Source organism: Myotis yumanensis, unplaced genomic scaffold (assembly GCF_028538775.1).
Source record: "Myotis yumanensis isolate MYYU_CA2020_CCGP unplaced genomic scaffold, mMyoYum1.0.hap1 SCAF_4, whole genome shotgun sequence".
NCBI lineage: Eukaryota > Metazoa > Chordata > Mammalia > Chiroptera > Vespertilionidae > Myotis > Myotis yumanensis.
This window is the reverse complement of record NW_027223755.1, coordinates 93819012-93845183: the sequence shown is the minus strand read 5'-3', so window position 1 is coordinate 93845183 and position 26172 is coordinate 93819012. Positions and strand designations below refer to the sequence as shown.

Genomic DNA, 26172 nt, shown 5'->3' with positions numbered 1-26172 from the left:
TGTTCCCATTTTGCTGTTTTACTTCAAAATAAGATATGTGCAGTGTGCATAGGAATTTGTTCATAGTTTTTTTTTAAACTATAGTCCGGCCCTCCAACGGTCTGAGGGACAGTGAACTGGCCCCCTGTTTAAAAAGTTTGAGGACCCCTGCTCTAAGAGGTAGCCTAATTTGCTCAAGACGTGGCTAATTAAGTAACCTACCATGGCTTCCAATAAAGATTGTCCAACTTCAAATGTGGAAATAAATTTAAAATATTGCATGCAATGAACTTGGTTAACATAATGCTCAGTAAATTTTAATTATTACGATTATTAAAATGACACACAAGATATCCTATTACCCTAAATACACATGAGATTTCTAAAGGCTATTTACTATTGATTAAGTGAAGTGCAAATTCCTTATCTGGCTCCAATTTTTCTTTTGACCCTTGAACAACTCAGGGGTTGGGGTGCCCACCTCCTGTTCAGTTGAAGAGCAATATGGATTCCCAACAGGGGGTTTACCCTTGAACAACTCAGGTTTGAAATGCTGGGTCAACTAAACTGGTCAATTGAAAAAAATCTGCATATAAATGGACCTACATAGTTCAAACCCCTGTTGCCCAAAGGTCAAATGTAATTGCCTTCCACTCCCTCCCACGTCATCTCTCTGTTGGCAACCCTATGTATACCCTTCAATGATATTCCTAAATAAAAAATTATGCGAAGATTGGCATTGTTTTACAATTTTGCCCATTTCCTTGGTGTTAAAGACACCCAGATTCTCACATTCTGGAAAATTCTATAGAACACTCCTGAGACTATGAGAATGAGAGAGGCAAATATCTTCCTACTCTGAGGAAAATAGTATTGACCTTGCAGACCCCCTGGACCATATTTTGGCAACGCACTGGGTTGGAGTCTCTTATTCTGTTACCGACCTAGACTTCTAGATTTCCTGGCCTTGTCTCATTTTTCTTGTAACTAGTAATTAGCAGTACAGGGCAGGCAGCTGTACCTTCCGTGATAGGAGGGCTTTATCGAAGTACAGTGGGGCCTTGACTTACGAGTGTCCCGACTAATGAGTTTTTTGAGATACCAGCTGTCTCTTGGCCCGATTTTTTGCATTGAGTTGATAGAGTAATTTGAGTTAACGAGCTCCTTAACGAGCTCGGTCACCGAACGAATGAAACTCCTAAGTCAAGGCCCCACTGTAGATGGTTATAATTTCTGCATGTAGCACAGAGAGTACTCAGTCACTACATAGAGCAGTGGTTCTCAACCTTGGCTGCACACTAGAATCACCTGGGAATCTTTTTTAAAATCCTGATTTCTGGGCCTCATCCTCCGGAAATTATGTGTCTTTGTTATGGGGTGGCGGCCACAACATTAGTAACAAAGAAACAGAATTTCCGGAGGATGAGGCCCAGAAGTCAGGATTTTAAAAAAGATTCCCAGGTGATTCTAATGTGCAGCCAAGGTTGAGAACCGCTGACATAGAGCCTGATAATCACCAAGAGGGAGATGGCGAGGCGGCAGAGTGGGTCTCATGAACTCTGATGAGGCCTAGTGAGGCGAGTCCCTCGGGCAATGTAGGAAACTCAACAAAAACAATGTAGGAGACAAAACAAAGTAGGAAACTCAACACAGCAAAACAATGTAGGAAACTCAACAAAACAATGTAAGAAACAATACCACAAAACAATGTAGGAAACTCAACACGACAAAACAATGTAGGAAACTCAACAAAACAAAACTGGGCCTGGACCACAAAGTTTAAGGAGTTATCAAAAAACTCCATAATCAAGGAATGTGATATTTAGACCGGCCAGCCTGGCCCAGTGGTCGAGCTCCCACCTGAGAACAGGAGGTTATGGCCGCATTCGGGGTCAGGGCACATGCCCAGGCTGCGGGCTGGATCCCCAGTGTGGGTTGTGCAGGAGGTTGAGCCCATCATGATTCTCTCTCATCATTGATGTTTCTCTCTCTTCCTCTCACTTCCTCTCTGAAATCAATAAAAATGTATTTTAAAAAAAAAGACATGTGACACTTACATGCAATACTTTAAAAATTCGAATTGACAAGCTGCGGCCAGCTGGCGGCTTTTTGTAAAAGTTCATCAGTGATTTTCGGAAAATCTTTCTAACCGTCCCTGGAATCTCCTCAAATCAGCTCCGGGCACCTGGTCGCTCCACTCGGCCGTTAGGCCCAAAGGGCTGATGGGAAAAAGCCCTCAGCTACCAGAACTGGCCGGCCCCTCAGGCAACTTCCATCTCGGGGCCCGCTTTCTCCCCGCCCACTCCATCTGATCGTCTCTGATTGGCCGGGCTGGCGCGCGTTCGTGCTGCCATTGGCCGGAGTCCAGAGGGGTGGGCCCCAGAGGCTTACCTCTGCGCAGCCCCCTCGGCAGCGTTTCAGTGCGCGGCGGTGGCGGTTGGAAGCGGCAGTGGGGTGAGCAACGGCCGCTCGGAGGGCGCTGTGGTGGGTACGTGGGACCGGACCAGAGGATCGGGTGAGTGGCGGTTGGCCCGGTCGTCTGTTTGGCAGTTTCGCGGGGACCGCGAGTGTCTCTGAGGGCCGGGCCGGGCCGGTCGAGGACTCGGCGCGCTGCGCGAGCAAAGGGCGGTCGGGGCTCCGCTGGCCGAGAGGCGCTCGGGGAGGCGCTCACGGAGGCGCTCACGGAGGCGCTGGGGTCCGAGCTGGCCGAGAAGACTCCGTGAAGGGCGAAAGGATGCGTCTACACCCACCTTTCGAGCCGGCGGCGGGTTAAGGGGGAGCGGTGTTGGGCTCCGGCTGGAGCGTCCGGCGCGAGAGTCGGGGCCGCGGAGGGACTTTGCCTCAGGGTTTCCTACTTGTCGGGTAAGTAAAGCTTTGGTCTGCATCGGTCTACTACTTTTAGGCGCTAATGGATGAAATGGAGTCCCCCAGCCTGTGTTGGTCATCAGTTACCCAGTTTCCTTGAGTGTTAATCAGAACCTGGTGCCGGGACAGTTAGCTGGATCTCACCGGGTGGTGAGGAGGCGTTGCTCGATGCGTGTGGTGAGGAATAACATACAATCCCGAGCAAGATGCCTTTGTTAATGTAACAACCTGGAGCACAACCGTGGAGTCTGCACCTGTTGAGCTGCTATAATTTAACATTGAAAGCTGGGTACAGGCAAAGATAGTCTTTCTTCAACATTGAAGTCCATGTTTGTAAATTAGGGGGTAGGGGGGTTAAAAAGACCATCCTTTTTATGGTCCCTTCCCCACCTACTTTACCCCAGTTTGGGCAAGTTCAGGAAGGGTCCGGGACAGAGGAAACCATTCTTTTTGTTTTGTCTCTCGAAAACCTTGCTATACTTGAAAACTTGACTTCCACTTTTCCACGTTACTATGTTGAGGGTGAAGTTTCTTTAAGCCAGCACAGGTTGCTTTATGACAAGCTAGGTTTTGTTTTGGCTGTTACACAACCTAAATCTATTTCTCGTAGTTCTGGAGGCCCCAAGTCCCAAGATCAAGGCACCAACAGATTGGGTGTCTGGTGAGACACTGACGCGTGGTCAAGATCTAGAAGAATTATATTATATACACTTAAATAGACTGATTTTTTAGATTGGGACTTAACTACCCTTTTCATTATGATTTTGTTCTATATTCACTTAAATGACCTGTAACGGAACTATTTGCAAGACAAATGGGGAAGAATATTCAAGATAATTTATCTCACAGGAAAGCTATTTAAAATGCAAAAATTAAGCATCTGAATGAAGGACTGATTACAATGAATTAAGCTTTTGTGATTTATGCCGCCTTAGTTTACCCTTCATTTTTTACAAATGCTGAATCTGACCCTAATCAAATTAATGTTCCTTAATTCTCAGTCTTCTGCCTTGGCAGAAATGGATGAACAGTGTCTTCTTGGAAATGCTTTTGAGTCTTTTAAGAACTGGTGTACTTAGATACACCAGTATCTGCTCTGCTTACCTTATTGACCCTTGTACTTTACCTCAGCCCTCAGCTCCATTATACTATCTGATACTTAATATCTTTAATTCTGGTATGAAAATATTGCACCATCCCTGCATTTTGCCTGTGCATATCATGTAGTTCTCTTATAGTGGGTGTGCACAGATGAAATTTATTTCTTCAGTTGATGTGATCAAATTTTAAATAATATATTGGATAGTTGATAAAAATGAAAATAAATTATAACTTTAAATGCACAAGCCCTAGCTGGTTTGCCTCAGAGCATGGAGAATCTGGCTACAGACTGAAGGATACCGGGTTCAATTCTGGTCAAGGGCACATGTCCCCATTGCCGGCTCAATGCCCAGTAGGGGGCTTGCAGGAGGCAGCCAATCAGTGATTATCATCATTAATGTTTCTCTCCCTCTCCCTTCCTCTCTGAAATCAATACAAAAATTTAAAAAATACACAAGATTTTTTCTCATTAAATTGAGTGAGATTATATTACATATAAAATACAAATAGCCATATTCTTATCATTCTCTCATATATTTTAAATTAAATACTTTTACTTTCTCTGAGTCTTTATTAAACTTCAATCCCTATCTCTAAAATGCATTACTGTAGTCTCAGGTAACTTCTATCCCTCTTTAACTTTACCAGTCTAAATAGAACAGATTGTAGTCAGGCAATAACTAGGAGAAATCACCACCATTCTCTGGGGAGGTCAGGTATAATTTGAATTTTTGAACTAATTAAATTTCTAAGGATTGAGGGATCTTTCTAAATCATTAATTATATAGCGATGTTAGAGGTGGCCTCTCTGGTATAGTTTCTTGCCTTGCTTGTAGGAAAGAATTCAAACAAAAGACAACAAATAGCAAAAGCAGGCAAGAGTTTTATTTCCAGAAAAGGAATCCATTTAGATAGTCTGAGTGGGCAGCTCAGCTGGCTGAAAGAACCAACTGCCCCGCTTACTTGGGATTTCAGAAGATTTATACCCCTGGCTGGAATGCCCCTTGGCAAGAACCTTCAAGGCTGCCCTACGCAGATAATGTGCTGTGCTATCAGACCACATCTTGGAAGAGGTTTCAAGTCTGCCCCTCTGTCATTCTTGGGTCTGTTGTGGTTTTCTTTGTTGTTTGTGGGTATTTATGATTAGTCCTGGTATGTCAGATCTCTCACATATCTCCTCTAGGCCTACCTACCTCTCATAGCTCATGTCTATTTGCCCACTTTAACAGAGACACTGTATGTATCTACTAAATGTGGTACCATAGTACACCTTTGAGGCTCTATTGTGTATAGTGCTGTTGACATAGAAAAGCTATAGCAAAAGCTGTTGAGGCCTTTTCTGATACTTTTTATTAAGGAAAGAATAACCCTTGGTGGCTTTCCAGAGGATTATTTTTATGTCAAGTATTCATTTAAGCATCTATATATATAAAAGCTTAAGCGACCATTATGATGGAAAGACCGGTTGCTATGACCCGAACTGAGCAGGCAGGCAGGCAGGCAGGTGAGCGGTCCTGTATTGCAAGAGAGCTGTCCAGCTGTTGGATGTCCAACTGCAGGGATTGGGCCTAAACTGGCAGTTGGACAGTATATGTATATATGTACTAGAGGCTCGGTGCACAAAAATTCGTGCACTTGTAGGGGGGGGGATTCCTCAGCCTGGCCTGCCCCCTCTCACAGTCTGGGAGCCCTCAGGGGATGTCCTAAGGATGTCCTTAGGCCCACTCTCCACAGGTAGCTAATATGCTAGGCCACTAGTTCTCAACCTTGGCTGCACATTAGAAACACCTGGGAATCTTTAAAATCCTGATTTCTGGGCCCCATCCTCCAGAAATTCTGTTTCTTTGTTATGGGGCGGAGCCACAACATTAGTAACAAAGAAAGAATTTCCAGAGGATGAGGCCCAGAAATCAGGATTTAAAAAAGATTCCTAGGTGATTCTAATGTGCAGTCAAGGTTGAGAACCACTGTGCTAGGCTAATATGAAAGGCTAGTAGGCTAAGTGTCCAACCTTCCGGGTAATGACATCAAGTAGCAACACCTGGCTTCTCCCAAGTGACGACTAGCCTCAGATGGAAACACTTTACACTGTAAACGAATGTCTGTGAAGCATTTTCCCGTGCCTCATCTCATTTGATCCTCACAGAAGTCCTGGAGTAGGTAGATAGGAGACTTGGTAGAATCCTATTTGCTTTTTATTAACTGGAAAATGGAGATTTAGAACGCTTAGAAACTTGACCCAAATGAAAAGAAGTAAGAAATGGTGGACCTTGAAAATGACTTACGGTTTTCTCATTGCGCAGAATATAGTGAAACACTGCTGCAGTTAAATGTTTTACCCTTTGTTCTCCCTGTGTGATCTACAATAATAATGTGCTTCATGTTGATATTTACTGCTCTGTTGCTGACAATTACCTGAACGAGAAGTTGGGGTGCTTCACTGGGCTGGAAAAAGTTTAGCTACGTCAGAAAGCAGGTTTAATTAAGCAAGTTTGTTCTATATAAAAGGCTACGTTGACTCACTCATGCGTGATACATACAAAGCTTTCGCTGGCACCAATTGCACGGGCTTGTGTTTTGATGTCATTGTTGATTGTGAATTTGGTTGTTTTTGTTGACATTCTGAAGCTGAAAGAAAGTGGTGGCATCTCACAGAAGTAACAATGGCAATTAAATATGATTGTAATAATGACCCGGGTAGATATAATTATCCCCATGTAATGGAAGTTGCCATCATATTCAGAAGTGAAGATGGAGGACCTCCTTTTGAAAGGGACTTGCTCATTCATTGTAAACCAGATCCCAATAATTCAAATGCCGCTAAAATTAAACAAGTATCCTTCTCCTTACATTAGGTGCAATGACGTATCCTATTCTTTTCCCAGATGGTGAAAAAGGCTGGGGAACAGATATTGCATTAAGACTCAGGGACGACAGTGTAATCGACAATAATACTAGATTCAACGGATGATGCTGAAAAGGAAAATTTTCCCATCGAATTTCTTAAAAGTATTACTCCTTTGGGAATGCCATGTCATAAATTAGAATTGAAAGTAGGTGCGATCATCATGCTACTGAGAAATCTTAATAGTAAATAGAGTCTTTGTACTAGATTTTTTATGAAAAGACCTAACATAATTGAAGCTGAAGTATTAACAGAACCTACGGAGGAGAGATTCTGATTCCAAGAATTGATTTTTCCCCCTCTGACACTGGCCTCAGTGTTAGAATAAGTTTAATCAATTTATCAGTCATTGTTTTTATCAATGTTGTTTTTATATCGTTTTTGTTTTTATATCATGTCTTTGTTGTTATATCCTGTTGTTTATTAATCAATTTGTGTATTATTTTCGTATACATTTTACGAATTTTCTTCAATCTCTGACACTTCCATTACAGAGAAAGGGTGAATAGTGATATTAAAATATTTCTTCTAATTAATTTCCTTTCAATGTGCACAAATTTGTGCACCAGGCCATTAGTATATAGATATTTGCCTATTACAACTTAAGTATTGATTTAATCACGAATGTGATGCAAAGGAGTATAGGATGTAGAAAAGAGTTAAAACCTAATCTCTAGAGGAACTTGATAGATAATGGCTAAAATTTGTCACTCTAGAAATATGAATGTGAACTAGTTAAAAATACTGAGATTTAGTCTTGGTGGCTCAGATGGTTGGTGCACCATCTGTACACCAAAAGGTTGCGGATTCAATTTCTGGTCAGGCACATAGGTTTCTGGTTCCATCCAGTTTGGCATGAGAATGGAAGGAATTGTATTGATGTTTCTCTCTAATATCAATGTTTCTCTTGCTCCCCTCCCTCTCTGTCTCTCTAAAAATCAATAAGAATATTCCCTTGGGCAAGGATTAGAGAAAAAATACCCTGAGATCTAAAAAAAAACACCAAGTTTTAATTATTTAAAAGTGATTGTAACTAGGCATTGAGTGCTGACAAACAACTATATTTCATTATGAGCATTTTATATTGCTTTATTATACGCTACTAGAGGCCCAAAGCTTAAACTGAACTCGTGGAGAGGCTCTGACCTATATATCCTCCTGTGGCAGGCCCCTAAGGGTCCCCGCAGCTCCGCCCAAGTCAGTGTTGGCGGGTCCTTGGGGGCATGCTCCACAGCTCCGCCCAAGTCAGCTGTGGCGGGGCCCTGGGGTTAGAGTGTGCAGCTCTGTCCAAGTCAGTGAGAGTGGGGAAATGAGACTACAGTTTTAACCAGATACTGAACTAGGTTGCAAGTCCCCCCAACCCCCTCTGCCCCCATTTTCCTTTTCAGGACAACTCCCAGTCGAGGGGACAATTTGAATACTACGCCTTTATTATATAGGATAGGATTACACTGATAAAATTTTTCTGAAGTAAAGGCAATACCCTACTAGCAATTAGAAGATGCTGATGCTGTTGGTCCATATTTAGACCACCCTAAGGATTAAATCATGCTCATTATGAGCTTGTCTTCCTGACTCAGATTGGTCAAGTTTTGTCACTTTGTGGACCATTATATACCCCTTAAGGTAAACCAGTCTCTTAATACCTTACCTGATTTGTACTTGTGTTATGAGATTTCTTTGAGTCTTAAGATTGTGAGTTCAAATACTGACTCTGAACTGTTTGCTTGAATAAGTTAATAGAACCTAGCTTAGATCCAAGTTTTCTTTTTTTAGTTTTTACTTTTTTTAGAAAAAGTAAAAAAATTTTGTTCCTTGGATTTTAGAAAAATAGAACAAGAATTGCCCTTTATTTCATGTTTGTAATGCATTAAGGTACTATCTAAGCAAGAAGCATTACTAGAGATAGCCATTTTGTAATGAGAAATACCCATCCACTACCAGGAATAGAAGAAAATCATGCACTCAGAGCTTCAAGCTATATAAGGAAAAAAAACAACAACAACAACAACAACAAAACACCATCCCAGTGATTGAATTAAAAGAAGTAGATGAATCTACAGTCATAGTAGGTCACCCTTAACATTCATATTTAATAGCTGGAAGATTGTGAGCAGCACAACTAAGAAATTAGAAATAGTCATTGACATACACTGCATCTGTTCATCTATATAGAGCTTTTGGAAAAATTGACCATGAAGCTAGTGTCAACAAATATTATAGGATTAAAATCATTCAGAGAATATTCTGACTACAGTGGAATTAAGCTAATTTTCAACAACAAAAGTGTAGGAAATCTCCTGGAAATTAATATATTTCTAAATAACCTACAGATGACAGAAGAAATTACAATGGAAGTTAGAAAACATTTAAACTATGGTAATTACGAGAGAGCTTATCAGAATTTGTGGAATTCAACTACAGCAGGATTTTAAATGCAAAATTAGAAAAAGGACTGAAAATTGAACAACTGAGATTTCATCGCAAGCTGGAACTAGAAAAACAAATCAAGCCCAATGGAATTATAATATTAACAGGAAATGATGAGAGGGAACACTATATATGATATAAAGTAAGCAAAGCCAAAAATCAGTTCTTTGAAAGTATTTGACTAAATGGGTAAATTTATAGTAATTATGATCAAGAAAAATAGAAAAACTCATCAAGAATAAAAAGAGCACTACGAATCTTGCATAATTACAGATATTAGAGATACTTGAAAACTCTTTATAAATTTGAAGTCCTATTGAAAAGTTTGATACTGCCTTAACTGTTTTGGCTCAGTGGATAGAGCGTTGGCCTGCGGACTGAAGAGTCCCAGGGTCGATTCCAGTCAAGGGCATGTATCTTGGTTGCAGGCACATCCCCAGTGGCGGGTATGCAGAAGGGAGCTGATCGATGTTTCTCTCTCATCATCAATGTTCCTGGCTCTCTATCCCTCTCTCTTCCTCTCTGTAAAAAAAACAACAACAATAAAATATATTTTAAAACAAAAGTTTGATACTGTCCTGAAGTGGAAAACCAACTAAAATTAACAAAAAATAGCAGAAGGAAATGGTCTGTACCTGTTTTTTAAAATTCAATCATAATTAAAGATATTTACCACTAAGTGAACTACAAATCCAGATGGCATAGTGAATTATTTCTAACTTTTAAGGACGAATAACTACATTTGCAAACACAAACTCTTTGGATGATGGTAAAAAGACTTTCCAGTTTCTCTTATGAGGCCAGCATAGCCTTGATATCAAAACTTCTAAAGGGATTTTACAGTCATCTTTCTCGTAACATCAATACAGAAACCCTAAATAAAATGCTAGCAAATTGAATGCAGGAACATGGAAAATAAGGCATATCATGACTGAGATTTATTCCAGGAATAAAGTAGTTTTGTATTTTAAAAGATTGATACGATACAAATTGAGAAAATGAGATTATAGACATGAGTTGTTCAATGTTTAACAGTGGATACATTCTTAGACATGCATCCTTAGGTGATCCTGTGACTGCAGACATCGAGTGAACTTACAGAAGCCTAGATGGCATAGCCTACTACACAGGCTGTATGGTATAGCCCAGTGGTTGGCAAACTGCGGCCCAGCAAACCGCGGCTCACGAGCCACTTGCGGCTCTTTGGCCCCTTGAGTGTGGCTCTTCCACAAAATACCAACTTCTGCGCATGGGCCATGAAGTTTCAATTGCACTGTACATGCGTGCCCGCACCTGGTATTTTGTGGAAGAGCCACACTCAAGGGGCCAAAGAGCCGCATGTGGCTCGCGAGCTGCAGTTTGCAGACCATGGGTATAGCCTATTGCTCCTAGGCTAGAAACTTGTACAGTATATTACTGTACGAAATACTCTATACATTATAACACAATAAGTACAGTAAGACCTTGAGATTATGGACTAATTTGGGTGAAGGGGTGTCCATTAAAACCCAAAGTAGGTTTTCCGAATGTGTATGTTAAAAAATTGACAAATTAATTAACCTGCTTTTACTTATGTAGACATGTTTGTATAATTAAAATTAAGTATGTAGGAAAAGTTTCATTTCCCAGAAAAGTTTTATATATTATAGCATTTTAAATTTATGCTGAATAAGTCTAATAAATGCATGCATTCACCAATCACTTTGAGTAAACGAATGCGCATGGCTGGAACATTACTTAGCACAGTCTAACATTGGTTTGGAGGGATTAAAACTGCTGCAGAAAGCCATGCCATGTGACAACAGAACCAATTACTGCAGGCGATGTGGTATGATCATGTGATAATCATTAGCCAAACATTGTTTACAAGTTGTGACTCTTGGATTTCAGTATATGGACTATAGTTGTAGATAAGTAATGTTTATATATGTTAGTGAAATGACTCGAGTTTTTTTTTCCAACATATGGCCTACTCTCTAAAATTTGTTAAAAATAATGGTAAATTAATAACAAAAATAACCTGTTAATTTAATTATACCCAAATTTTGGTTAAAAGCACTTAAAAATTAACAGGGTGTTAATTTTCACATGACATATGTACTGGAAATTTTGTCCATTAAATCAGAAGTCCATTAACACGTTAAGCGCCATGTCAGTCACCGGTGACTGACACTGTACATTCTGTCCAGACCAGTCAGTCACTGGTGCTGCCAGCATATTGGTGAAATCAGATATCGTGGGCTAAACAGAAACAGGCTTGGTGCTTAACGTGTTAAATCAAGGTCTACAACAGGGGTCCTCAAACTTTTTAAACAGAGGCCAATTCACTGTCCCTCAGACTGTTGGAGGGCCGGACTATAGTTTTAAAAAAAACTATGAACAAATTCCTATGCACACTGCACATATCTTATTTTGAAGTAAAAAAAACAAAACGGGAACAAATACAATATTTGTATTTGCATGTGGCCCGCGTGCCGTAGTTTAAGGACCCCTGGTCTACAACATCCAGGGTTTACTGTATTTGTGTATCTAAACATAGAAAAGGAATAATAAAAATACATTATAAAAGAAAAAATAGTATGCCTATGTAGAGCACTTACCATGAATGAAGCTTGTAGGAATGGAAGTTGCTCTGGGTGATTTAGCGAGTGAGTGGTGAATGAATGTGATTGCCTAAAATATTATTGTGTACTACTGTAGACTTTATAAACAATATAAACTTGGGCTATACTAAATTTATTTAAAATTTAAAAAAATAATTTAACCTTAGCTTATCTGTAACTTATTTATTTTACAAACTAATTTTTAAAATATTTTAATTTGTAACAATTTTCTACAATAAACATATTGTACAAAAATATTTTCTTTGTATTCTTAGACTACAGTCTTTTTTATTTTTTTTTAAACTTAAGCAAAGACACAAAGCACATGCATTAGCCTAGGCCTACACAGGGTCATGATCATCAATATCTTCATGAGGGGAAGTAACATCAGTGCAGCTGTCATCTTCTATGATAATGCTTTCTTTGAAATACCTCCTGAAGCACGTGCCTGAGGCTCTTCTTGAAGAGGTGGCAATCTTCAGAAATATGTCCTTGGTGATTTCCTTGGTTTGTTTCTTCATCATAGATTTGCTTATAAGCAGATAATTCACCAAGAACATTCCTCTCTATAAATGAAAACCTTTAAGTTCGAGAATTTGTATTTTTAAACTTTTTAAAGAGCTTATTGAGATCTGCAAAAACTTCTGTTTTGAATTTTCTTAGGGGCATTTTTTTTCCTTCCTACGGTTTCCTTTTCTCTTCTTTAGTTATACATTTCTGTTCTAGTTCCAACAACAACTCAAACAATTCCTCAGGAACCACCTCTAGGAGCTCCTCAATGTCATCCTCATCCACAGCCAGGTTAAAGCTGTTTGCCATCTCAAGCATAGCATTATTAATTTTTGCAACCTCTTTTTTGGCAAATTCTTTGAAGTCATGGACGAACTTCTTGAATGCCTTTCGGATGCCATTAGTATACTTCTTGGTGTCATCACCCCAAGCTCAAGCAAGGTTCTTGATGCAGTCATAGGTGTTGTAATTCTTCCAGAATTGCATCAGTGTCTTCCTCAGTTGCAACAATAACCAGGGCAAAGGTCCTCTTCAAGTATTAGATCTTAAAAGCTGCTAAGATTCCCTGATCTGTTGGTTGGATCAAAAGGTGGTGTTTAGAGGGAGAAATGCCATTTTTCTATTGGGGTGAATGTCATCAGTAAAAGGAAGATGCCTGGGAGCATTAGCAACAATAAGCAAAATCTTGAAATTTCTGTTATTCTCCATCATTTTTAACAGCTTCAATCGTTGTTCTCCCTTCTACTGGGATATCAGTTCAGTAGGACATCTTGGAAGAGGAGTTGGGTTATCCATGACTACTTATCCTAATATATAAAAACCCAGGGTCTGTAACATCCAAAACGACCGAAGGCTTGACCGACTGGAGTCAGTCCTGCAGTCAGTCCTGGCTTGCTGTGGCTTGGTCGCAGGGACCCAGCACTGACTGCTGAGGGGGCCTGAGGATCAGGTCCGGAGAGAGAAGCATGGTCTGATCCATAGCCTCCGTGGCAGCTGTTGATCAGCCCTGGCCTCTTTCTTTCTCTTCGGGCCTGGCCAGTAGCTCTTCCTTTCTTTCTCTCCAGGCCTCCGCAGGGCATGCTGATCAGCCTCGCCTCTCTGATCAGGCCCGGAGATCCTGACTGGCATAGAAACCGACCAGTCAGAACAAAATCTGGGTGAACTGCGAGGAGCCAATGGCTGCCTAGGAAGCAGAGCTTTTGACGCTGACTGGAATGGAAACCGACCAATCAGAACCTAATCTGGGTGAACTAGAAAGGCAGAACCTAAGGTGGGGGCTGAGGAGGGGTTTTAAGGGCAACAGCTGTTTGGTGTAAGATGTAAGAAAGTGCTTCAATTTTTTAATGACCACTTTGGCAGTATAGTGCATATGGCTGGCTATCAGTCCAGATATAGGGATTATGTGTTTTTGTCTGCCAAGAGCATCTCCTCCTGCTGAAAAAGGCCTCCCCCACTTTTAAGCAATCCTATTCTGTTTAATCCATCTATACTAATAAAAGGGTAACAAGCTAATTAGACCAGGTCAACCGGCCATCTTACAGACGTCTGACTTCCTTCCTGACAAAGCCATGGTGGTGGGGGCTGAGGCAGAGGCTGTTAGGGGCAGGCAGGCAGGCAGGCAGAGTGGTTACTGGTGATCAGGCAGGCAGGCAGGCCAGCAGATAGGTGCCAGCGGTCCTGGATTGCGAGAGGGTGCAGGCCAGGCTGAGGGACACCCCCACTCCCGTGCACAAATTTCATGCACCGGGCCTCTAGTATTGATATAAAAATCAACAAAATAAAAAATCCAGTTCAGTAACATAGAGGATTATACATCATGACCAAGTGGGATTTATCTCAGGAATGCAAGGTTGGTTTTTCATCCAGAAATACATTATTGTGATGTACCATATTAATAGAATAGAGAGCAAGAACATCTACACTAATAAATGAGAAACATGCAAATTGACCATTCCTCCACTATGCCCAGCAGCCATGCAGAGTGAGTATGCAAATTAACCCAACAAAGATGGCAGTTAATTTGCATATGCAGGCATGGAAAGAAGACTGAAGACAGTGTGGAAGGAAGCCAAGCGCTGCAGAAGGGAGCGAAGTGGTGGTGAAGGGAGGGAGCCAACACAGCGGAGACGGGAGCAGAGCCGAGGGCAGCGGACACGGAGCCGAGCCGAGGCAGCGGAGACGGGAGGGAGCGAGGCAGCAGAGAAGGGAACGAAGCCCTCCTCAGCAGGCTTTGCTTCCTACTCTGCTTTTCTCCGGGTGCAGGAAGCCCTATTCTTGCAGGAATAGTCCCAAGGAAGCCATATTCTTGCAGGAATCTTCCTGCAATGGGCCTCTACTATGGTAATATTACTAGATACCGAAAAAGCATTTCCTGTTTAAAATTAAAGTTCCTTCATGATGAAAACATTAAACAAAGCACGTATTGCTTAGAAATTCCTTAAAATGATAAAGGGCATCAGTAAAAATTTCACAGCTAATCCTATACAATGAAAGGCTAACAGGCAAATCCACTGAATGGCAGAATGACTGGTTGCTATGACACGCACTGACCACCAAGGGGCAGAAAATTAACGCAGGAGCTGTCCCCTGGTGGTCACTGGGCTGCCACAGGGGGAGGGCTGCTCAGCCGGAAGCTGGGCTCGTGGCTGATGAGAGCAGCAGCAGTGACGGGACCCTCTCTCACTTCTGCGGCAGTGCTCAGGACCCCTTGGGGATGTCTGTCTGCCCACGTAGGCCTGCTCCCCGAGGGGTCCTGGACTGTGAGAGGGCGCAGGTGAGGCTGAGTCGTCCCCTCCCCCCAAGTTCACGAACCTCATGGACCAGGCCTCTAATATCATATATAATGGTTAAAGACTGAAGGTTTTCTCCCTATATCAGTAACAAGACAAGGATCATCTACTCTTGCCACTTATACTCTATATTGAATACGACAGTTGTACAAGCATATGAATAGAAGGTACCAAGATTGGAAAGGAGAAAATAATACTATTGACAGATGGAATGATTTCATATGTAGAAGGTCATAAGGAATCTACAAAAAACACCTCTTTAGAGATAAAAAACAAGGTCAGCATTGTTGCATGACAGAAGATCAATATTCAGAGTGCTATTGTATTTTCACATAGTTGTAATGAACAACCCAAAAATGGAGTTCGATTTATAATAGTATAAAAGGATGTGTAAAACTTACTCTAAATCTACAATATATTGAAAGAAGTTAACGATCTAAATAAATGGAAAGACATCCCATATTCATGGGTCAGAATAATTGATTGAATTAAGATAGCAGTGCTCCTTAAACTGATTTACAGATTGAACACAATCCCTATCAAAGTCTCACCTGGCTTGTTTGCAGAAATTGTTATTCTGATCCTGAAGTTTATATAGATGTTCAAATGGAGAGAGAGAACTGAAACGGCAGGGTAAGTAAATGACTGTACTCGGCGACTCACAATGACATCAAAAGTAAAAATAAAATACAGAACTACCATTATTCTGAACCATCTGAAAGCTGGCTGAATGGAAGTCCTATAACTAGAGAACTGAATAAGAGAGTGCATTAAAACTGGTAGCAGGGGCGAAGATTTTGAACAGGCTGGTATGACACCCACGTATGCCGTTATTTTAATCATGAGGGAGATCGTCTCTGCGGAGACTGCTCTTGAGATGCAAGGTTTCCCGGCCTTCCAAGCCCCCAGCCCAGAGTTCTAGAGCTTGGAAGAGAAGTGCTCAATGTTGGGCTCTAAAAACCAGAGGGCATTGTGTCTGAGGGTCACAGAGGCTGCTAGAGTCCCAGTTGTTCATTTTGAAGGGCTGGTGCATGAACTTACTAGGTGCCCCAGCACTAGGTGTCTTTGGGAGACCCAGACACATAACAGGGAGGGACTGGATTATCTGGCATTGAGGTAAGAACTTGGTGAATAAGCTTTCTCCCACACTAGGGGGCTCACAGGGATCATCGTTCCTGTGCTGTGACCTCCCCTGTCTCAGGGCTGACTGGCAGCCATATATGCGTCTCCATCATCCTGGAGCGCACTATTTGCTCCACCCTGGGGATTCCCTGAGACCCTGCCCCATCCAATTTGCATCCCCACCCAAGCTGTTTGAAGCAGGTTTTTTCCATATGAATGGCATGTCCTGGCTCAAGTTTCAGACTTTGCTAAAATCTCTCAAATAAGCTACAGCTGGTGATAGTGTGCCCTGAACCTAATAATAGAAGTCCCAGGTCCCACACTAGCACCAGCCTGCCTTGCTTTACATATGGGCCTCGCCTGGGCACCTCCAAGCCCAATACGAATAGCAAATAGCAGCCATCTGCAGATCCTCTGTAACTCCTACCAGGTGGCCCCAAGCAGTGACTGATCCCAGCCAGTGTACCCAGTGGACAGCTTCTGACAATAGCAGATTACAATTCTATACATCCACAGGTAACACACTAAAGAGGCAGACTTAGCACGCACCAAAGCCTCACTGAAGCAAGTCCTGCTTCATAGTGGCGTTTCTTGCACAGCAGCTCCCCCACTGTAGTCCTATTTGGTATTCCCAGTCAATTGGCCTGGAGGTCAACACCTCCCAGTGACACCAACAGCAATCAAGGCTCAACTACAAGACTGCAAACTGCACAGGTGTGCACCTAGAGTGCCCAGCTTGGGTGACTCAGGAGACTGAGTGATTGGGCCATACAATACACCTATGACAGAAGGCCACTCTACCAATTCCATGGGACGTAACAGCTCTACCTAGTAACATAGAAATAGACACAGGGAAGCAGCCAAAATGTGAAGAGTAATGTCACGAATGAAAGAAATGGAAGCAAGGAAACTATTGAACACAGAGTTTAAAACCATGGTTATAAGGTTACTCATGGATCTTCATGAGACTTTCAAGGATCTTAGAATGTCAAAGACATATAAAAGGACTGGTCTGAAATTAAGCTTACACTTGCTGAAATAAAGAATCATTTACAGGAATTCAACAGTAGAGTAGAGGATTCTGAGAATCTAATCAATGATATGGAATATGTGGATGCAAAAAATACCAAACCAGAAGAGCAGAAGAAACAAAATCCAAAAATTTGAAGACAACTTCAAGTGTATCAACATTCACCTTATGGGGGTACCAGAAGGAGAAGAGAAAGAGAGCAATTCATTGAAAACCTCTGAAGAAATGATGACAGCAAACTTCCCCTTTCTGGTGAAAGAAATGTGCAATTATCAAGAGATTGCCCATGTGACTGTCAGTTGATTTTTCAACAGAAACTTTGCCAGGCCAGAAGGGAGTGGCAAGAAATATTCAAAGTGATGAATAGTTAGGACCTTCAACCAAAATTACTTTATCTAGCAAATTTCTCATTTAGAATTGAGGGTCAGATAAAGAGCTTCACAAACAAGAAAAAACTAAAAGAGTTCATTACCACCAAACCAGTATTACATGAAATGTTGAAGGATATATTTTAAGAACACAAAGAAAAACAAGGAAAAGAGACTTAAAAATGAAAAATAAAATGGAAATTAATATTTATCAACAATTGAATCTAAAATTCAAAATAAACGAACAAGAAGTCTAATGAACAAAATGAACTGGTGAATAACGTAGAATGGCATGGTAGCAGGGAACAGACTGATGAGTGTCAGAGGGAAGTGGGGAGAGGGGAAGTGGGAAGAGGTTAACCAAATATCTTACCTATGGACACAGACAGTAGAGTGATGAAAACCTAGGGCAGGACTGGAACGGGTGGTGGCAGAAAATGCGGGGAGAAGGGGACAGCTGTAACACTCTAAATATTAAGGCTTTAAATACTACATAATAAAGAGGTAATATGCAAATTTACTCTCATGCCCTCACAAGATGGCTGCCTATGACCAAGCTGGCAGGGGGGTTAGTGAGGGACAACCAAACGATTGAACAGCAGACTCTGAGGGGTGATGAAGCCAGCGGGCGGGGCCGTGTGGGGTGACCAGACTGGCAGGAGGCACAGTTGGGGTGACCAGGCCAGCAGAGTGGGACAGGTTGGGGCATCCAGGCTGGCAGGAGGGGCATTTCGGGGTGAACAGGCTGGGGGGGGGGGGGGCAGTGAAGGATGACCAGGCCAGCAGAGGGGGAAGTTGGGAGCGACCAGGCTGGCAGGGGGGCAGTAAGGGGTGACCAGGCTGGTATGGGGGGCAGTTAGGAGTGACCAGGCCCTCAGGGAGGGGCTTTTGGCCACGACCTGGCTGGCAGCGGGGGACAGTTAGGGGCGATGAGGCCGGCATGCAGAGGCAGCAAGGGGCAATTAGGGTGGCAGGAAGGACAGTTAGGGCCAGTGAGTGATTAGGAGCCAGCAGTCCAGGATTGTGAGAGGGATGTCCGATTGACAGTTTGGGCCCCAAGGATCGGGCCTAAACCGGCAATTGGACATCCCCCAAGGGGTCCCGGACTGGAGAGGGTGCAGGTTGGACTGAGGGAACACCCCCGCTCCTGGTGCACGAATTTTGTGCACCAGGGCCCGTGTGTGTGTGTGTGTGTGTGTGTGTGTGTGTGTGTGTTTTCAAGAAACTCAGAATAGCCAAAACGATCTTCAGAATGAAGAACAAGCAGGAGGACTCACACATCCTGAATTTAAAACTTACTAGAAAGCGACATTAATCAAGTATGTGGTACTGGTATAAGTATAAGCCTATATATCTGTGGGATGAAATTGAGAATCTAGAATATAAAAAGACAACCCAATTTTAAATTGGTCCAGACTATTTAGAAAACAATTTGTTCTTCAAAAAATATAGTTATTTTATGAGTCAGCAATTCCATCCTTAGGTATATACTCAATGTAAATAACAATGTAGGTTCACTCAAAAATATATCAATGTTTGTTAGCAGTATTAATAATAACTATATTTGGGTTTATAGCCAAATGTTATCCTCAGTTACTCTTGAAAGTATGGATAGTGTAAAAGTAAACTGAAATCTGAAATAGAAAATTCTAAATTGAACAAAAAAAGGACACTTAAAGTGACGATGAGAGGGTGGAAAAATTTTTTAGCTAAAGGATACTTGAATAATATTGTTTCACTCTTGACCTCAATGGTTAATGAAATGTTGGCTAAAGAATGATTTTAGAAAATCTTTAAATATACTAGCATCCATGGCATGTAAAGCAATTGTAGACCTTAAAAAATAAAAAGGGCATTTTAATATTGAACTAACATAAATAACAAAAAGTAAGAACAAAACAGCAACAAATTTATTAAAGTTAGAAGGGCTTAAAACCAAATGTTAAAGCTTTAATGTGCCATTTACAATAAATGTAATTGGATTAAACTTTATTAACACATTGCGGATCAGTAATTTTATTGCTAGCTTTACCCAGTGGCCAGATAAGTTTCTGTTCAATGAGTACAAAAAACATTTTACATAAATGTTCAAGGCACACTTTAAAATTAACCCCGAAAGTGCTGGGGAGCGCGATCGCGCTCCTCTTGTCTTTCACCAAAAGTGCCAGGAGTGGGATTGCGCTCCTCCTGCAGTGTCACTATTAGATGCTAGTAGTTCACTCTTTTTGTGGGGAAAAAAATTTAAAAACCTTAACTCAATGGAGAAACCAAGATGGCGGCATAGGTAAACACCAGAGATTGCTGCCTCCCACAACAACTTCAAAAACACAACGAAAAGACAAAACAGATATCATCCAGAACTACAGGAAGGCTGGCTGAGTGGAAACTCTACAACTAGAAGGAAAGAGAAAAGCACACTAAGACTCAGAGGAGCTGCGGAAGTAAAGTGCAGAGGTACAGAGGCTCGAGCGCGCACGGAAAGAGGCTGGCACCTGAGGATGTGGCTGTCTTTTTGACAGCAGGCAGAACTCGGAACTTGAGGGCGGCTTTCCCTCGGAGGTGCTTGCAGCAATTACTGGGAAACTGAGACGCAGGGGGCCCCTTAGGGCAGGGCTGAGGTTCAGCCATAGCTGCTTGCTCCACCCTCTTGATTCCCTGAGACCCCGCCCCACCCAGGCTGCAAGCAGAAGCTTTTGAATATGAATGCCCTGGCCCTTTGCAATCTGAAAATTACCTAACAAACTGCAGGTGGGCCAGACAGACCCAGAACTTCCAAGAGAAGGCCCAAGGCCCCACAGCAGCTTGCATTGCTTCACAGCTGATCCTCATCTGGGCACCTCCATACCACATAAAAGGAAGGGGAATCTGCAGATCTCTTTGTAGCTCCTGCTGGGTAGCCTCAGGCAGAGGCTAAATTAGCACCTCCTTAGATCCAAGATCCAGTGTACCCAGTGGTCAGAGTGGGACCAACCAGATTACAACTCCTCAGATCCATAAGGGACACACTCAGGGGGCAGACTCAGTGAACACCAAAGCCCCACTGAAGCAAGTCTTGCCCCAGAAGTGTGTCTTCAGTGCAGAAGTTCTCCCACTGCAGACACAGCTGATTCTAACAGCCAATTGGCCTGGAGGTCAATTCCTCCCAGTGATACCTACAACAATCAAGGCTTAACTACAACAAGACTGTGCACAAAGCCCACAATGGGGTGCCCCAAGAGTGTCCACCTCAGGTAATTGGGGAAGCTGAGCCACTGGGCCCTATAGGACACCTAGCACACAAAGCCACTATGCCAACACAGGGAAGCATAAAAAATGCTGAGACAAAGAAACAGGTCACAAATGACAGAAATGGAGGAAAGCAAACGACTGGATATAGAGTTCAAAACCATGGTTATAAGGTTTTTCAAGAATTTTCTGGAAACCGTCGATAAATTTAGTGAGACCCTGGAGGATATGAAAAAAGACCAACTGGAAATTAAGCATACACTGACTGAAATAAAGAATAACATACAGAGATCCAACAGCAGACAAGAGGATCGCACGAATCAAGTCAAAGATTTGAAATTTGAAGAAACAAAAAATACCCAACCGGAAAAGGAAAAAGAAAAAAGAATCCAAAAATATGAAGATAGTGTAAGGAGCCTCTGGGACAACTTCAAGCGTACCAACATCCGAATTATAGGGGTTCCAGAAGAAGAGAGAGGGCAAGATATTGAAAAACTATTTGAAGAAATAATGACAGAAAACTTCCCCTGCCTGGTGAAAGAAATAGACTTACAAGTCCAGGAAGCGCAGAGAACCCCAAACAAAAGGAATCCAAAGAGGACCACACCAAGACACATCATAATTAAAATGCCAAGAGCAAAAGACAAAGAGAGAATCTTAAAAGCAGCAAGAGAAAGACAGTCAGTTACCTTCCTACCCATACGACTATCAGCTGGTTTCTCAACAGAAACTATGCAGGCCAGAAGAGAGTGGCCTGAATAAGTGATGAATAGCAAGAACCTGCAACCAAGGTTACTTTATCCAGCAAAGTTATCATTCAGAATTGAAGGTCAGATAAAGAGCTTCACAGATAAGAAAAAGCTAAAGGAGTTCACCACCACCAAACCAGCATTATATGAAATGCTGAAAGGTATTCTTTAAGAAGAGGAAGAAGAAAAAGGTAAAGATAAAAATTATGAACAGCAAATACATATCTATCAACAAGGGAATCTAAAAATCAAGTGAATAAAAAATCTGATGAACAGCATAAACTGGTGAATATAATAGAACCAGGGGCATGGAAAGGGAGTGGACTGACAATTCTTGGGGGTAAAGGGGTGTGGGGTTGCAGGAAGAGATTGGACAAAAATTATACACTTGTGGATGTGGACAGTGGGAGGGGTAAGGGCAGAGGGTGGGGTGGAAACTGGGTGGAGGAGAGCTATGGAGGGAAAAAAAAGAGAAACAACTGTAATCTCAACAATAAAGATTTAATTAAAAATAAAAATAAAAAAAACCTTAACTCAAAATGCCTTGGCAATTTATCATAGTTCCTAGGATATTGTTTGGCTCTCAAAGGGTTAACCCATTGCATTTTGAAGTTGTATATTACATGTTTTTACAGTCTATCTTTTTAAAGTATGATAATTTGTAAAACACTGTAATATGAAGCGAGAATTCTCATGATCTCGTGTGTTAAAAGTTAAATTCCTTTGCTTCTTTTCAAAAAATTTTAAAAGCGAAATCTAACACACATTGCTGGGATGGACGATAATATATTCAGCAGGAGTTATATCATAAAATAAAATACAATGAAAGAGGCATATTATACTTTTAAAGTTTAATATTAACAGGATATTTTACATCTGAGTGAGAAACACCCTTTCTCTACCTCAATTTTAAAACCAATTCTAGATGAATTGAAGACTTAAATTGTAAAAGACAATTGAGAAAATATATACTTAAATTGTAAAAGATAATTGAGAAAATATAGATGACTTAACCTTTAAAAATTGAGAAAATTTAGATGACTTACCTTTCTAGCCTTGTGCTATAAGACAGTACTATGATTCATATGAAATATGGGTTATTGGACATCAACAGATTTAAACTTTTTGAGGATAGGAATTCTCGTGATGCCAAGGATTCCCTAGTTAGATTAAGTTATTGCTCTTTTTTTCCTCCTAGTAATTTAATTTCACTCAATTTTTCTACAACATGTAAAGTATCCCTTCACCTTTTAGGCAGTTCCTTAACTTCCCAGAGCCTTTTACTGATAGTTTTTGTTTTCTCTAAATATTTTAATACGAAGGTTTTCTCCGTAAAGTACATCTACTCAGCTAGCTCTTGTCAACTAGCTATTTGCAAATTGTTATGACTAGTTATCTCATGTAGTTTATAAACTTAAGAATAATTCACTCTGAGCAAGGATTCCTATTACTGGCATACATAATTTTGTTGTGCTTCATGTTATTTTGAATGTTTGTGGAAACCCTGCATCAGTTAACTCTATCAACACAATTTTCCAACAGCATTTGTTCATTTTGTGCGTCTTTCACATTTCAGTAATTCTCAGAATATTTCAAACTTCTTCATTATTGTATACTAGTATGTTATAGTGATCTGTGATCTTTCATGTTGCTATTGTAATTGTTTTCGTGGCACCATGAATTGCACACTTGTAAATGGCAAACTTAATTGATAAAGGTGTGTTCTTTTTTGCTCCACTGACCAGCTGTTCTGTCTCCCTCTTTCTTTGGTCCTCCCTATTTCCTGAGATATAAAAATATTGGAATTAGGCTAGTTACCACTGCAATGGTCTTGAAGTATTCAAGTGAAAGGAAAAGTTACTTGATTCTCACTTTAAATCAAAAGAAAGCATATTAAAAAAATAGTTGCACCAGTTACCTCAGTTGTAAATGCAAAATAAAAAATACTTGAAGCAAATTAAAACTGCTATTCCAGTGAACACATGGATGATAACAGAGCAGAACAGCATTATTGCTCATATGCACCAAAGTTTAGTGGTCTGGATAAAAGATTAAAACAGCCACAAGATTCCCTTAATCTAAAGAATAATTCAAAGAGAGAAGAAACCAAGATGGCGGCATAGGTAAGCACCTGAAATTGCCTCGCACAACCACTTCAAAAATACAACTAAAAGACAAAACGGACATCATCCAGAACCACAGGAAGGCTGGCTGAGTGGAAATTCTACAACTAGAAGGAAAGAGAAAAGCACACTGAGACTCAGAGGAGGTGCAGAAGGAAAGTGCAGAGGTACGGAGGTGCCCGCGGAAAGGGCTGGCAACTGAGGACGTGGTTTGTCTTTTTCAATTGGGAGGGAGTCTCAAGCTCCCAACAGCTCTGAACTCCAGTTCTGGGCGAGTCTCTTGGGACCCAGACTCATACGGGGAGAAACTGGACTGTCTGGCATCGGCCAGAAATGGAGTGCGGCTTTCTCTCAGAGGTGCTGGCAGCGATTACCTTGGGACACTGAGACCTGGGACCTCTTAGGGCAGGGCAGAGGATCAGCCATAGCTGTTTGTTCCACCCTGTTGATACCCTGAGAACCCCGCCCCACCCAAGCTGTATGCAGATGCTTTTGCATATGAATTATCTGGCCCTTTGCAATCTAAAATTACCTAACAAACTGCAGCTCAGTCAGAGAGACCGAAAACTTCCAAAAGAAGGCCCAAGGCCCCACAGCAGCTTGCATTGCTTCACAGCTGGGACTCATCTGGGCACTTCCAATGTTTCTTGCTCTCCTTATCCCTCTCTCTCTAAAATCAATAGGAAGATATCCTTGGGTGCTGATTAAGTATATCTATATCTATATATATGTATATATGTATATATATATATATATATATACACACACATATATATACATATATACATATATGTGTATCTGTGTGTATAAACATTAACAAGAATTTAGAAGAGTTAATTCCAATCCTCATGGATGACTTTGAGGGACTCAAGACTTTAGTTGAGAAAGTAACTGTAGATGTCAAATAGCAAGTGAACTAGGATTAGAAATGGAGCCTGAAGATATGACTGGAGTGTTGCAATTTCATGATAAAACTTTGATGAGTTGTTTCTTATGGATTATCAAAGAAAGTTTCTTGAGATGGAATCTCCTAGTGAGTGCGCTGTGAAGATTGTTGAAATGACAACTAAGGATGTAGAATAGTACATAAATTTAGTTGTTAAAGTAGCAGGTTAGTTTCAGAGAGTTGACTCCAGTTTTGAAAGAACTTCTGCTATGGGTAAAATGCTATGAAACAGCATCACATACTACAGAGAAATCCTTTGTGAAAGGAAGAGTCAGTCAATGCAGCAAACTTGTTTTATTTTAAGAAGTTGCCACAGTCATGTGTCATGTGTCATCCTTCAGCAATCACCACCCTGATAAATCAGCAGCCATCAATATCAAGGCAAGACCCTCCACCAGAAAAAGGATTACAGCTTGCTACAAGCTCAGATGATGGTTAGCATTTTTTCACAACAAAGTATTTTTTAATTACCATATGTACACTTTTTTAACAATGCTATAACATACTAGACTTCAGCAGTGTAGACTAAACATAACTTTTATGTGCACTGGGAAATCCAAAAATTCATGTGACTAACTTTATTGTGATACTTGTTTTATTGTGGTTGTTTGGAAACAAACATTTAATATTTCTGTGGTAAGCCTGAGTATTCTTTCTGAGATCTTCATTCCTAATATGTATTTTTATCATTGTACTGCTGTGGTACAGCTCCATGCCCATAGATAGTGTGGAACAGAAAAAGGTTTCTCTACCACCAGAGGCCTCACTATTCCACACATTACCATGGGGTTGGAAAGGATTTCTCAAATATATTAAGCTTTAGCCATAAAAGAAAAGAAAATAACAACAGAAGAATTTGTTTGTGTTAAAGTCAGGAGGAGCAAAGTCAAGCCACAAAACATACCTGCAACTCATATAACAAAGGATTGACTAAGGATTGTTAGATACAATTTATTCAGTACCATAAAAAATTAAATTAGAAAAGGCCACCCAACAGAAACGAAAGAGCAAGACATAACCAGGAATCTTGCAGACAAGGATACATGTATAGCCAATAAATATTAAATATTAAAAGATAGTAGTAATATCATACCTGGTAACTGGCCCAAGAATTTAAGCAGAGGATTTAACAGAGGAGAAATAAAAATAGTACTAAAACATTATGAAGCAGACAAAAAGATGGTAATAATTAGGGAAATGCAAATTGTGACAGGGAGATAAACATCTGTATCCATTACATTGGTAAAAATTGCTCTGGCAAAACCAAGGGCTCAAGAAGGTGTAGATAGGATAGTAGTAACTTTAAAATATAAATATAAATTATATGTGTGTGTGTGTGTGTGTGTGTGTGTGTGTGTATATATAAAATATTGATTTCATAGAGGAATGGAGAGGGCGAAAGAGTTAGAAACATCATTGATGTTGAG

At 41.0% G+C, this 26172-nt stretch overlaps 1 protein-coding gene across 2 annotated transcripts in view; it reads left to right on the top strand.

Annotated features, from left to right (window-relative positions):
• Positions 1 to 2414: 2414 nt before the first annotated feature.
• Positions 2415 to 26172, top strand: part of ATF7IP2 (activating transcription factor 7 interacting protein 2) — a 116982-nt gene continuing 93224 nt past the window's right edge. The window contains exon 1 of one of the 2 annotated variants that reach the window (XM_070411562.1): positions 2415 to 2494. The gene's annotated coding sequence lies outside the window, so the exon portion shown is untranslated. The remainder of the gene's footprint in view (positions 2495 to 26172) is intronic. The other variant, XM_070411561.1, reaches the window with a different exon arrangement.